Genomic DNA, 14,006 nt, shown 5'->3' with positions numbered 1-14,006 from the left:
GGGAACAAGGTTTTTTAGGGTTAGCTATAAAAATGAATAAAAAAGGTGCTGAAACTAAGACCTGTCTCCTCTAGCAATAAGTAATATGGATACATCTAATTAAGAAATGCAGTTCCAATAAAATGACACTTTCATGTTCAATAATTATCAAAATCTATAATATATTTACAGTGGACTGATAAAGTATGCACCACAAATAATTGTAATGATAGGTCAGTCCAGAAGAAAATCATTAATGCATTGATTTTTAAGTTCAAAGAATGTGGGAAAAGTTTTAAAATTCTATTAATGTACTTTATTTGTCATAAAAAATATGGGTAATCAATAAAATTCTTTCAGGTATAAAAAAATATATTTGTATCCAGGTCTTGGATAAATGGAAGTGGCAAACAAGTTTGAGAACAAAAAAGGATTATGTAAAAAATTAAAATTAAAAAATTATGATGATGTCAACTCTCCTATTTACCTTCCATTGTTTACATTTAAAAGTGATGTAATAGCTTAGAGTATCAATATTTACAATGCACAAAATATTCATCCTTCCCATCTACTGAAAGGTATGCTATTAGCGCCTCAGCCCCTGGCCAAGCCCTGTGGGGTATAGCTATTACCATAGGGCAGGAATCTTGCTTCTCCATGGGTCTCTAACTTCCCATTACATTGTGAAATGCAGCAAGCTGCAAATAGTATCACAACACATGTTTGCATGGATGAATCTCACAAACATGCTAAGTAAAAGAGGCCAGTCACAAAGGTCTGCTTCCACTTAAGCTGCCCGACCAACCGATTATGGAAAATACTCTGGGGGGAAAATGTTACATTGTTGCTGATGTATACAAAGTAGTTAGGCCGACAGTGGTTGCTCCTATACTAAACACACAGTTAACAGACTTTTTTCCTTGTCATTATTCCCTAAACAATCAGTAGAGCAATTATTTACATAGTATTTACATTGCATTAGGTATTATAAGTAATCTAGATAGGATTTAAGGCATATAGGAAGATGCTCATAGGTTATATGAAAAACTATGCTGTTTTATGTAAGATAAGGACTTGAGCAGCCACGGACTTTGGTATCCATCAGGGACCTGGAACTAATCTTCTGTGGACTTTGAGAGAAACTGTACACGAAATGTCTAGAATAGGCACTTTAGAGACAAAAAATAGATTAGTGATTGCCTGGGTGGGGGTGTGGGGAGTAACTGCTAATGAGTTCGGTTTCTTTTTGGTGTGACAAAAATGTTCTAAAATTAGATTGTGATAATGATCACACAATTCTGTGAATATACTAAAAAACACTAAATTATACACTTTAAGTGGGTGAATTGTAAGGCAAGTGAATCATATCCAATTAAGATTTTTTTAAATGTACAGTATTAGGAAAATTTAAATCAAGTATATGTCAAATATGATTGGCTTGTTAGCAAAAGAACAAGCAAAATGAAAAACAAATGTGCCAGCTTAGAGAAGGTGTCAAAGTTGGGAAGTGGAATGTTCGCACAAGCAGCTAGGAAAAAAAAAGAGAGCTGCAGTTTCCCTTACCAAGGTTGTTCAGTTACCATGATGGACCTGGATCAATGAATTGTTAGGGAGGAGTCCGCGTGTTCTGGTCGGGTCGGGCAGCCGAGGGCCACAGAGGAGAGAACCCCACATTCGAAAAGCACAGGATGAAAAGATGGGAGGCCTGAAACTCGAATGCAAGATTCCATTTGCAACAGTAGCGTCAGGTGGGGCAGGAAACCCGAAACCGAGCAAGAAAGCTCCGATTTTAAACAGGACACTGCCAAGAATTTTTCTAAAACGGCAGGCAAAGATGCAAAATGTTCCAGCGTGTATACCCTGTAGGTGCACGGTTAAAAAAAACAAGCCAAACACCCGTGCGCCCACCATGCAGCTTAAGGAAAAGGAAATTGTCAAATTTTAAAATCCCTGTGTGCCCTTTCCCAGACACACCCCTAAGTCCGTAACTTATTTGCTAATTTTTTCATTTTCAATGTAACATCAAAGACCTTAACAGAAATCAGTATAAATACAGGAAACATAAAACAAGTCTGATAGACGTACGTGGCGTTTAGATCCCAGTCAGCCAATTCTTCGCTTCGCCCCCTAACGGTGACGCAAGGCGCCGAGTGAATAAGATATTAGAAAGAACGGTGCCTCGCCTTATTTACATACCCACAGTGCACTGCGCCAAATACAAGTTTAAAACGTCAAAACTTAAAATTTCGTTTCATTTTATTTTCTGAAAATTAGACTTTTACTTACAAAGTAACATGGGAATTTTTATTCAGGCACTTAGTCTTGGCGTCAACTAGCCACCGTCAGTGCAATAGAAGTTTCTTTTACCCGAGGTGTGCGCTGGAGAGTAGCTTTTCATACTCTGGTTTCTCTTCAGATCGTATAAATCTTTCGCCTTTTACTAAAGATTTCCGTGGAGAGGAACAACTCTGAGTCTTAACCCAATTTTTTGAGGCCTTGTTTCGGCAAGGCTAATAATAACGGTTTAAAAGCAGAATGTAATTGTTTGTTTTAAGGGAGTTTAGTGATGCTTTTTCGTGTTACTACCTGCAAGAGTAATAATATGTACTGTTTCTGTTTTTCGTTGCAACATTGCTAATTTGGAACACTTGGAAACTGAACGGAAAGAATATAACAAAGCTGGTTTTAATACCTTTTGAAGTGTTATACACATAATCAATATAAAAGATTACGAAAGTATTTTACAGTGTTTTTCTTTTCCCAAATTCCACATCCAGTGAATGTCTTACATTCCAAGCTTTCAACAGGCACTTATGACTAATGGTATCGTTGGAGAGCACAGCTCTAGTATTACAATGTAGGAACAGGCTATTTTTTACGTCCATTCTCCCTTCATGGAGCATTCACACCACCGCATCTCACACCCAGATTACGGTTGTTTGAATGATGTTACTCATGGTGAGCAAATGCAAGATACTCTCTCTAAAGTGTAGAATGGAATTACTGCATCTAGGACAGGTAGGTATAATATTTTTTCCCAAAATTGAGTGTGCCCTTTCACACACCCAGCAATAGCTTCTATGTATTCCCACTGCTGCTTATCCTTACAGGCCTTTGGCATGCTGACTTTAATTTTTGTCTATCCAGTAGGCATGAAATGATATATTACAGTGGTTTTAATGTACGTTTTCCTAATTATTGATGAGGTTCATCTTTTCAAAGTTTTCGGGGGCATTCTTGATTTCTCTTTTATGAAATACCTATACATACATGTATTTTGCCTATTTTTTCTTAGACTGCAAATCTTAGTGACTACAGAGTTTTTTATACAGCCTCTAGACTCCAGACTTCAAATACTAATTTTTTGTTGATTATATGTCCCTTCTCCCACTTTGGGGGGACACAAACATTCAGCCTATTGCAAAACCCAGCTTGATCATATTATGTATTTTTTAAAGATTTTATTTATTTTTGGAGAAAGAGAGGGAGAAAAAGTATCAATGGGTGGTTGCCTCTCGCATACCCCCAACTGGGGACCTGGCCTGCAACCAAGGCATGTGCCCTGACTGGGAATCAACCAGTGACCCTTTGGTTCACAGGCCAGCACTCAAATGGCTGAGCCACACCAGCCAGGTAATCATATTATATTATTAAACACTGTTGGACTCAGTTTGCTAATACTATGATTAAACTCATTTTTAAATTCTCTAGTGGAATTGACCTGTAAAAATATTACTTTACTATACTGTCCTTGTTTTATTATCAAGGATGTAAAACTCATAAAATGAGCTGGAAAGTATTTCCCCTGCAGTTTTAAAATGTATTGGTATGTTGGCACATAATTCTTTCTTTTCTTTTTTTTAATATTTTATTTATTTATTTTTAGAGAATGTGGAATGGAAGGAGAAAGAGAGGGAAACACCAATGTGTGGTTGCCTCTCACACACTTCCAGCTGGGGACCTGGCCTGCAACCCAGGCATGTGCCCTGACTGGGAATTGAACTGGTGACCCTTTGGTTTGCAGGCTAGCACTCAATCCACTGAGTCACACCAGCCAGGACTCACTATTAATTTGTTATACTTCAATATGCTCTCTGTTTACTTTCTTTGTAGTTTTCTATTGGTTTAAGAGGAATTTCTGTAGCACTCAACAAGCTGATTTTTAAATTCATTTGGAAAGGTAAAAGATGTAGACTATCCTTTTTTGTCACAGTGATATTTTAAGTGCCCACATCTAGTTTCTCAGGTGCTGCTGGATTTTATCTTTATCCCTGCATCAGAGCTTTCGTGCCAGGCTAGATGCTCCACCCAGCAGCCTCAGTCTGTCCTGGAGCCCTTGGCCAAGGCCATGGAAATACTAGTAATAGGTCCTGGGAAATGTGGACAGGAGCAGCAGGAGGAAAACAACATCTCATTAAAAGGTCTCAAGAGGAGCCAGTCCTCTCTGTGAGGATCTGGAGGTAAGTCCCTTCCTGGCTCCACCACAGGGTGTAGTGACCAGATGAGAGGATGGATACAAAAGGGAAATGTTTAAAAGTGATATGCAAAATAAAACATTGTTCTGATCTTCCAAAACTAGACAGTAACACAGAGGATTCCTGCAGAGCCCCCTCCTGTGCCTCCAATTACAGGTGTGACCTTTTCCAGAAAAGCTTAGGCCCTCCATTCAGTGACTGCACCACACTTTGGGTGTCTTCTGGGGGCGAAGGGATCCCTCCCTCGTGCTCAGCCTGCTGCAGAGCCCCAGCCAATCACATTGTTTCCTCAGGGCCCACATCAGCACTGTTACGGGTGGGAGGGACACCTCACAGCCCAGAAACACTGCCCCCAGCACTCCCTGGGACCCCACACCAGCAAGTGCCAGCTGCCTCTCCTTTCAGAGCTTCCCCTCAAAAGATCCTTTCCCATGCAGCCTCTCCAAGGGCAGCCGCAGGATGGTGTCCAGAACACATAGGAATTCTAATTATACCCCCTTTCCAGAACAGTTGGGTTGTTGTCCAAGGGAGCCCCTTTCCCCTTTCCTGTCATAGAAAAGCCTCTTCATTTCCTCAAAGATAATTTACCTCCTGAGGTGATGCAGGGGGCTCTGTGACCTTTTTTTTTTTTTTTTTTGGATGAAGAGACCAAAAACCACTCAAGTTCAATCTCTCCCAGGCTCCCATTATACTGTCAGCCTTTATTCATCTGTTCCAAAGACACTTCCGAGACTCTCATCAAAGACACCATTTGTTATTTTTTCTCATGAACCCCACCTGTTCAAAGACTTTTGTCCACTGTGTTTATCAAATAAGAATTTACTCATTTTCCATTTGTAATGAATCGAAAACATATCTGACCACCAACTAAAGTTCAGTGTGAGGCGACCAGAATACTCCCCCGGAGCGGGTATAAAGCCGGCCCAAGGTGGAGAGAGTGGGGGAAGGGGTACGGAAGCGGCTCCTGACTCCCAGACACCTTCCCTAGCGTTGAGCATCCTCACCCGCAGCCCGAGCCGTCACTCACCTCGTCCAGACTGTGCAGGGGGTACGCGGGATGTGGATTCTCATCCCAGCTCTGCCTCTAACTGGCTGGGTGAGCCCCTCCAGACGTTAGTACCCTCCCTGGGGCTTGATCCACCCTCCTGTCAGGGGAGGGGCTGAGTTAGATAATCTCCAAATTTCCCTCCAGGCTCTGACCTTTTACCATGCTAAACTCTGGGCCCAGGGGAGCCGAGATAAGAGCAGGGGGAAGACACACAGCACTGCCTGTGATCCGAACCCTCTGCCTCCAGCTACACAGCTGATCTCCGAGGCCCACTCCCTGTGGGGGTGAAAGACTCGGCAAGGCCAAAGTGGGCTGCACGGTCAGGCCAAGGTGGCCAGTCTGGACACGCTGCCACACGCTCACACACACGCGCAAACGCTGTCATCCCTGCGCTGTATGCTACGCAGCACCACGGAGCCTGTGGACCTGCCCACTTCTCCGACCTAAGGCAGCAGCTACCGTTTCTTGGGACGGACGAGGCTGGGTATGGGGGATTCTGCTGGCCCAGGTGAGTGGGCCCCTCTGGCTGTGCTGAACCCACGGCACTGCAGCCTGGTTTTCCAGAGCAGGGAGCAGGCACGGAACGCAGGCTTCCTCCGCCGACGTGCTGCTCTGGGTGCTGGTTCCCATTTTAACCCCCCTCCTGTTAAGCGCTCTCCACCTGCCACAGGGTGATGTAGGCAGACAGAAAAGGTGCTCTTGGTGCTAACTGGAGGCAGGGAAAGGACGGCGGGAGAGAGAAGGGTGGAGGGACAGACAGCAGGCAGATGGCAGGAGCGGACTTGGTATTGGCCCTCCCAGGGGAGAATTCCAACATTCACATCTGTATCCCTGGCATTGGCCACAGAGGCTGGTACCTCCTAGGTTCAAGGAATGTTTTTTCTTTTTCTTTCTTTGTTTTTTAAAAAAATATTTATTTACTTTTTTAGAGACAAAGGAAGGGTGGGAGGGGGAGAGAAACATCAATGTGCGAGAGATACATTGATTGGTTGCCTCTCGGACGCCCCCAACTGGAGACCTGGGGACCTGGCCTGCAACCCAGGCATGTGCCCTGACTGGGAATCAAACCCGCGACCCTTTTGGTTCGTAAGGCCAGCACTCAGTTCACTGAGCCACAGCAGCCAGGGCAAAGAATGTTTTTTGAAAGGACAATGGATGCCTGACTAGATGAGGGAAATAAGGAAGTAGGACATAAGAGAGGAGGGAGGCAGATGGGGAAGGGAAGATAAAGAAAGAACTGAGTGGGGACAGGCCTGGGGGAGCTTGTCTTTTGACATCTTAGCTACAAAGGGTTGGACTGACACTAGAGTCTGGTAAGGGCATTCAATTGTGGATGTGGCATTATTTTTCCTTCCTCTTTCCTCTTGAGATAAAATCTGTCCCTCTTATGCTGTAAGCCGGGAGGATCTCTCTCTAAGCCTTAGTTTTCCCGTCTCTAAGTTGGGCCACCCTGTCCCTCAAAGAGTCATCAAGAAATTCAAATGTAATAACAGATAAGAATAGTGCTTTAGAAAACAAATGTATGTGTCTAACGGATCGATGTTTCCCTCTCTTCCCTTCCCCCTCTCTAAAATCAAAGTTAAAAAAAAATAAATTTTAAAAAACAAATATACGTGCCTAATGATGAGAGTGGTATGCTCACGTTAAAGCTTCAAAGGCAGTGTTGTACAGTGCTTACCACACGGTGTTGTCCCCGGTTGCCCCACGGTGTTCATCTCAGCTTTTTTTCCCCATTCATGATCCAACCAAGACCCACCCACGCTCTCTTGTCCCGGCTCCTCACTCTCCCCAGTTCCAGAACAGCCCCAGCTTTCTCTGTTTTCCCTGACATTGACATTTCTGAAGGGACAAGGTCATATGTCCTGCAGGGTGACCCACAGTGTGGATTTGCCTCATGTTTCCCCCCTGACGAGAGAGTCGGATAATATTTTTGCCATAAACAGTTCATGTTTTAGGGCATCCCTCCTGGAGGCCCAGGGTGCCAGCTGTTTTTGCGAGGGATTTCCAGCTCAAAGGCCAGTGCTTGTTCTCTGGCCCCTGGGAGGCTCCTCCGTGTGGCGGGACGGAGTGTGAATGGCTCTGCATGGCTGTGCCCTTAGCCTGAGCCTCCGGAGGAGCCTGCTCTCTGGGACTCTTCCAACCCTCCCCATTGCAGCCTAGAACCTTGGGAGGAAAGCTACCCAATACAGCCTGAGATGCATTTTCCCGGTTCTTCTCACTAGGTTTGCGCCCCCGTGAGTTACCTTCCTGACTCTCGGGCAGACTCGATTCCCTTTATTTCCCTCCTCTCTGCTTCCACAACCCTTAGTTTCTGCCTCGTCACATGGTTTGTCTCAATGAGTAGAGGCCCCTACTGCCCCCTTAGGTCCGTCCAGGGCCCAGCCCAGTGCCCACCATAAAAGGTTCTTCATAAATATTTGCCAAAAAAGTTGTAACTCTAAGAAAACCAGCCTGCCTTGTAATCAATCTTAGTTTTACATTTGAAAGAAAATCCAACATCCAAAAATGAATTGAAAAGCTGTTTAAGTCTTTGCTGAATAGCCTGGAAGAGGCACGGGGGGTGGGGGGTGAACGACAGTAGACGTTATACACCACAGACCTGAATATTCCCTTTGCCCGCCCTTCTCCCTGGCGGCCTGGTATTCGTGGTCTCTCCCTCACCTCCAAACATCTCTTCTTTCTCTCCCCAACTCCAGTCTGTTCTGGATTTTCTCTCATTCTTGGCCAAATCCCTCATCCCTCAGGATGAAATTGGTTCTTCTTCAAGGAATTCTATATCTTAATTTTTTTTATTAATTGAAGTTAAACAAGCAATACACAAAAACATTTCCCTTGTTAAAGTAAAAGTAAAATGTTACATTATTTCCTCTCAAAATCCCTCCAAGCCCAGTCTTTTCTGGGGGTAATTGGTATCAGCTGATGATGTCCTTCCAGGCCTTTTTCTATGTAATGATAGACTCCCACATGCACCTAAATAAAATACACAGTATACTAAATAATGCCATTTATACTTCCAAAGTGCCTCTGATTCCCAGTGCCACAGTGGACATCCTTGCACCAGATCCCTATGCTCATCAGCGTGTGTTCCTGTAGAGTAGGAACAAGAGAATTTGCGGGGCTCTGGGGCATGTGTGCTGTGGGTCTAACCAGCCCCTGAGTGACCCCAGTGGGTGGCTGTGCGTCCTTACCCTCCACGAGTAGCCGATGAGAGGACTGGAACTGCTCTGGTCTCACAGGGGCCGCTTCTGCTTCTCCCAAGGCGGCTGAGGACCAAAGAGAGGATCCAGGAGCTTTGCCCACTGGTAGACAGAAAGTTCAATTCCAACAATCTGAACTGATTTAGAAATGATTTAAAGATTTTATTTGTTTATTTTTAGAGAGATAGGAAGGGAGGGAGAAAGAGAGGGAGAGAAACATCAATGTGTGTTTGCCTCTCTTGCACCCCCTACTGGGGACCTGGCCTGCAACCCAGGCATGTGCCCTGACGGGGAATCGAACCGGCAAACCCTTGGTTCACAGGGTAGCACTCAACCCACATCAGCTGATGAGCCACATTAGCTAGGGCTAGAAATGATTTAACAGCTTCCCTTATGCAGCACAGAGGAGGGGCTAAGTACCCGTGTTCACACTAAACCTATGAGGTAGATACTATTATCCTCATGTCTGTTTCACAGATGAAGTAACTGAGACACAGAGGAGTTAAGTAACTTGCTCAAGGTTACATGGTGGGAAAACTGGGGTCAGAATCCAGGCAGCGTGGTTCTGGACATTGGATTATGGACTCTATATTACATAATAGTTTTGAATCTTTTTTTTCCATTTGATGATGGAAACTAAAAGAACATCTGCAATGTTGTTTCCCTGGGATAAGAGGAGGCAGGGAAGAGAACCCGTGGTTTAACAAGGAAAGCAGAAGCCGAGGCTCCTGTTCTGGCATGCCACTTCCTGCCTGTGATGACTGGTACCATTCTGGAAAGTGGGACTGCAATAGTGTCCCCCTCCCGCGGCTGCTTGGCTGCTGAGGGCTGACTGAGCGCCCACAGGAGAAGCCAGGGCCGGCGGCTTGTCTCACTTCAGCCAGCAAGGAAGGCCCAGCAGGACTGGCCGAGAGGGCCGCACCCGCAGTCAGTCCCCCTGGGCGCCGGCTCCGCATGTGGGAGGCAGACTTGGAGGGGCTGTGCCCCTTTCTTCCCTCCACCTACCCCACCCCACGCCACCCCATTTCTCAGCCAGCCCCACAGTAGGTGCTCCCAGCAAGACTTCTCAGCCACGGGGTGCTCGATCCTCTTTGTTGGTTTCTAGCAAATTAAAATTTATCTCTCAGGGAGGAAATGAGGGGTCGGAAAGGGGGGTTGCTTCTTCCTAATGGGCCCTGATGAAGGAAATGAATGCAGGGAAGGGATCAGAAATCCGATCTACCGCCAGCCTGTTCGGAATGGTCTGGGGGCTCCCTGCACCCTCAGAGGGGGCAGCTGGGCACAGTGTGTTTTATTATATAATTAACCTTGACCCTTCTGGGTTCAAAGAGGGAGTGTAGTTGGAAATAAATCAATAGTCTGGTCTGGTCACTTCAAAGGCTTCAGAACCCGCTGGAAAATTCCATGTTGATTCAGTGTGTAAATTAGAATAGGGTGTGCAATCTCTTTTTGAAAGGTGGATGGGGGGTGAGTCTCAAATTGAAATTAATTGTGTATCCGTTTCCTTTAATCAAGCAATCAGAAGTCTTTATTGTGTATCTTGTTGGGGGGGATGGGAAGGCCCAGGAGGGAACACTATGTGACCTCTATGTGGCTACTGGGTCAGGCACTAGGACAATAGACATCTCTCCAAGCTTAGGAAGCACCTCCCCCTCCCCAGCAACGTTCAGCTTTTTATTTCAACACGTCTGGAATTCTTGGAATCATCGAACCATCACCATCATGACACAGCAGTTACTATGGACCAGGTGCCAAGCATTTTCCAGTTATTTTCTCATTTGATCCTCATAACAACCCAATTAGATAAGTACCATTATTATCTCTATTATACGTGAGGAAATTGAGCTTCAGAGGGGCTACATTGCAAGTCCAGAGCCACTTTGAGTTTTTCGAAGTCTGTTTCAATGCCACAGCTCAAGGAATGAAAATAAGGCCCATGGAAGAGTTGCACAGCGCCCAGAACCTCCAGTCTCCAGGTTCTTCCCCCTGACGTTGTTAGAAGGGCAATAAAGCGGCGGCTGGTTTCTCTTAAAGTCTCTCTTGGCATTATCCCTAATTCACCGTTCACCTTTCTCTCCTTTCTCTTCATCTTTCTTTCTCATTCCTTCCCTCTCCTCCCCCTTGCTTTCTTTTTTCTTGTTTTCTTACCACAAGCATGTTTTCAGTGTTTGGCGCTGCTCCATGACAGCACTGACGGGTCATAAAGAGACGAGACACCGTGCCTGTCCTTGGGAAACTCACATCCAAAGTTCTCGGAGCAGGGACAACAGAATGCATCTTGTGCACATTATGCTGCAGAAGGAAACTGAGGGTTAAGCAAGATGCAGAGGAAGGGCAAAGGGAGAAGTGGTTCTAGCGGGAGAGGGTCAGGAAGGATTGGGCAGAGGTGATGTTTGTAAGGATCTGGAAGGATGGGATGGTGAAGCAATATTGTTCCAGGGGGAAGGAACATCTTGCAGAAAGAATGGAGGCAACACTATGCACGACATGTTCCATAGAAGCCAGGATCCCAACTTGGAGGACTGGAGTCAATGATAGGGGCTGCAAATTAGGCTTTGTTAATAACAACAACAACAGCAGCAGCAACAGCAAACATGGTCCTGAGTGCTTTACATAACTGACTTGTTTACTGCTTACAATAACCTGTAAGGTGGGTGCGATCTTTATCCCTAGTTTATAGAGAAGGAAATGTGCACTAGGGATTAAGGGATGTCCACTGGGTCACATAGCCGGACAGTGGCTGCATGGAAATTACAAACCCAAGCCGGTACTCTTAACCATTGAGCTACACAGCCACTCATGAATGGGCCTTGAATACCAGGCCGCAGGTATTGACTGCTCTGGGAGCAATGGGGAGCTATGGCAGGTTACTAATCTGACCCACATTTTAGGACATTCCCAAGCCTCCTACTCCAGGGTCTGACATTCCTGGGTCTCTCCTCAATATTCAAAAAGAAAATCTCTACATCAGCCCACATAGACCATTCCCTCCTTCGTTCTCCTGCCCCCAAGCTCCCCTGCCTCCTTCTCTTCTATACACAGACAACAAGTCATCAGAGGGCACGGGCCTAGAACAAGGAGGCCCAGGTTGAAGCCCCAGCTCCACTGCCTCACTTCTCTGGGCCTCAGCTTTCTCATCTGTTTAATGAGGGGATGACAGGAAGCCCCGTCCTGCCCAGCAGAGGGCTGTGAGAAGACTCAGATGAGGTAATGCGGAGGCATTCTACTCAGCACCACGGGACGTACTGGCAGAGGTGTCATCACTACCACTGGGGCGCTAAGGACTCCATGGAGGCTCTCTCCCTTCCCTGAGGAAGCTCTGGGCTCTCTGACTCTCTTGCTGGTTCCCCTTCCACCGGGTAAGCCACAAATGACTATCCTCATACACATCAACCTTGCAAAAAGCATATGCTCTGGAAATCTAGCAATCATTCATTTATACATTTATTGAGCACCTACTGAGTGCCAGACCCCATGCAGCAGGTGATACCTCCTGGCCACTCCGTGATCTCACCATGCACGTCACACCTCCAAGCCTTTGCTCTCGCTGTGTCTTCAGCCTTGGACATCCTTTCCCCCTTCTCCACTCCTCTTCAGAGGCCTCCTTAATCCTGGATGTCAGGGAATCACATTTTATTTTGTTTCTAGAGCTTATTGCAGGTAGCCGTGCAAGTAAGAATATACCGTAGATAGATGGCAGTTATTTTTTTCCCCCCAAACCTGTGCTGTCAGCCGACCGGGTCTGTCTCCTTCTTGCACAGGACAGAACACATGTTAACTTCGAGCTTCAATCAGGAGTGGGTAATCAGGCCTTAGTCCCCACAGCTGTAATCTTCTACAATTCCACAGGGTGGCAGCAAAACCCTCCAGTCACAGCCCTCTCCCCAGAGCGCAGAGCTTCCAGGCTCCCTCAGCGCAGGGCCGGCCAGGCCAGGTGCGGGATCCCTGGGAGCGTACTTTCTGCTCTTTCTCGCCCTCAGCCCTCCACTTGGGTCACTTTGCCTTGCCTACGCTAGTTTCTCTACTTGTAATAATGGATCATTTGAAACACTTAAACTGCACACTTCACTTACGAACTCATTGAGTCCTCTTCAGCAAGTTTTTTTTTTGATAGCTTTATCAAAATGTGATTCACATACCATACAATTCACCCATTAAAGTGTGCAATTCAGTGGTTTTTAGTCTATTCACATAGTTGTGTAACCACCATCACAATTCTAGAACATTTTAATCACCCCCCCTTCCCTACACCCCCAGCAAAAGAAATCCTGTATCCATTAGCAGTCATTCCTCATTTCCCCCCGACCTCCAGCCTAGGCAACTACTAATTCTTTCACTATAAAGATTTGCCTATTCTGGACATTTCATATAAATGAAATCACACAACATATGGTCCTTTGGGACTGGCTGTTTTCACTTAGCATAATGTTTTTAAGGTTCATCCATTTTAATGTTAAAATAAACTGTTGTATGGTTATACTACATTTAGTTTCTTCATTCATCAACTGATGGGCATTTAGGTCTTTTACATTTTTTATCCATTATGGATAATGCAGTTGTGAATATCGGTGTACAGGTTTTGTCTAAACACGTTCTTAGTGAGTTCCAGGAGGTACCGAGTGGGCTAACTTGAGGATCCTGGGTCCACTGCCACTGGGGAGGTGAAGTGGGGGTCCCCAAGACTGGCAGGTGATGGCTTTTTCTCATGATGATCTGTGGATGCCACTGTGGGCAGCGCCGATAGTGCCAATGACTTCGCTGATGCCAGGAGAAGCACAGAGCCCTTCCCGGGGTTTGCCTACCTAGGCTCACAAGGTTGGCTGGAAGCACAGGCGGTCACAGCCACTCTAGAGAGAAGAGGAAGAAGGCCAAGATCCATTACAAGAAGTAAAAACAGCTCACATGCCTACGGAAACAGGCCGGAAAGAAGGTGGAGAAGAAAACTGAGATACACGGAGGTCCTCAAGGATCATGCGCTCCTGGCCTGAGTCCAATAAAATTGACTGTTAATTCCTAAAAACAAAAATCAAAACCATGTTTTCGTTTTACTTGAATATACACCAAGGAATGGAACTGCTGGGTCTTGGGTCTTATAGTGACTGCATGTTCAGCCTTTTGAGGAACTGACAGACTGTTTTTCATAGCAGCTGTACCATTTTTTAATTTCTACCAGCAGTGTATGAGGATTCTGATTTCTCCACATCCTCATCGACACTTGGTATTATCTGACTTTTTGATTCTAGCCGTCTTAGTGGAAATGAGCTGATTTCTCATTGTGGTTTTTCTTTTCCTTTTTTTCATGTGTGT

General features: G+C 45.5%; 2 non-coding genes across 2 annotated transcripts; both read left to right on the top strand.

The window, feature by feature from the left end:
- The first annotated feature begins 2,375 nt into the window (after positions 1-2,375).
- On the top strand, positions 2,376-2,491 carry LOC129064491 (U5 spliceosomal RNA). Its single transcript, XR_008528470.1, has one exon. It is a non-coding gene; the product is annotated as a U5 spliceosomal RNA (small nuclear RNA).
- Positions 2,492-13,383: 10,892 nt separating this feature from the next.
- LOC129064522 (small nucleolar RNA SNORD35) lies at positions 13,384-13,470 on the top strand. Its single transcript, XR_008528497.1, has one exon. It is a non-coding gene; the product is annotated as a small nucleolar RNA SNORD35 (small nucleolar RNA).
- Positions 13,471-14,006: the final 536 nt, after the last annotated feature.

The sequence above is a fragment of the Pteronotus mesoamericanus genome, unplaced genomic scaffold (genome assembly GCF_021234165.1).
Source record: "Pteronotus mesoamericanus isolate MK-2021 breed Mesoamerican mustached bat unplaced genomic scaffold, CSHL_Meso_final contig_164, whole genome shotgun sequence".
NCBI classification, from domain to species: Eukaryota; Metazoa; Chordata; class Mammalia; order Chiroptera; family Mormoopidae; genus Pteronotus; species Pteronotus mesoamericanus.
This window is presented reverse-complemented; position numbering and strand designations above follow the sequence as displayed.